The 686-nt window shown below is 54.4% G+C and overlaps 1 non-coding gene across 1 annotated transcript; it reads right to left on the bottom strand.

Moving 5' to 3' along the window:
- Positions 1–179: 179 nt before the first annotated feature.
- Positions 180–266, bottom strand: TRNAR-UCU (transfer RNA arginine (anticodon UCU)). Its single transcript is given in 2 exon segments — positions 180–215; positions 230–266. It is a non-coding gene; the product is annotated as a tRNA-Arg (tRNA).
- Between the last annotated feature and the right edge of the window lie 420 nt (positions 267–686).

Raw genomic sequence — 686 nt, 5'->3', positions numbered from 1 at the left:
GTCCTGCTCTCCTTGGCCCAAGACCCGGGGCAGACAGGTAAGTAAAGAAGAGAGCAGAGCGGAGGCTGAGGTTGGAACTGAAACCAGATGGAAAACAGTGAGATAGGATGGGGGAGAAGGGATGGGAGCCTTTAAGAAAAAGCCGGATAAAGAGGAAAGGGAAAAAAATAAAATAAAATCGACTCTGGTGGGATTCGAACCCACAACCTTTGAATCGCTCTTTCGTCACTAGAAGTCCAATGCGCTATCCATTGCGCCACAGAGCCACCTGGCGGGCGGCGGCGTCTGACGGCTTACGGGTACTAGAATGGGAAAGGGGCGGGGGGAGGGGGAGGGTTGTGAGGGAATTGGGCGGGGCGTGTGACAGAAGCGCTTGGTTTGGGCCTCAGAGGCTTTCCTGGAAGAGGTAGCGTGCGCAAAGCACGTGAGCCAGGTGGGAGTGCGGGAGCATAGGGGTGGAAGAAACTGGGAGACAGCGCAACTGAATATGAGCGAGCGAGCGAGAACAGAGCTCCAGCTGCCCGCTTGGGGGATGTTTCCAGTCCAGGCGCATCCCACTCCCAGATGTGGCCCCACCCATAAGAATAAACTTATTTTGTTGGAAATTTTCTGTGCGTCTCTGTTTCTTTTGGTCTCTCTGCTTTCCCATCTGCTGCTCCGCTGTCCGAAGGAATCTTAGTTCCCAA

Source organism: Lipotes vexillifer, unplaced genomic scaffold (assembly GCF_000442215.2).
Source record: "Lipotes vexillifer unplaced genomic scaffold, Lipotes_vexillifer_v1.1 scaffold611, whole genome shotgun sequence".
Lineage (NCBI taxonomy): Eukaryota > Metazoa > Chordata > Mammalia > Artiodactyla > Lipotidae > Lipotes > Lipotes vexillifer.
The sequence above is the reverse complement of the archived record's forward strand: the minus strand, read 5'-3'. Positions and strand labels throughout refer to the sequence as shown.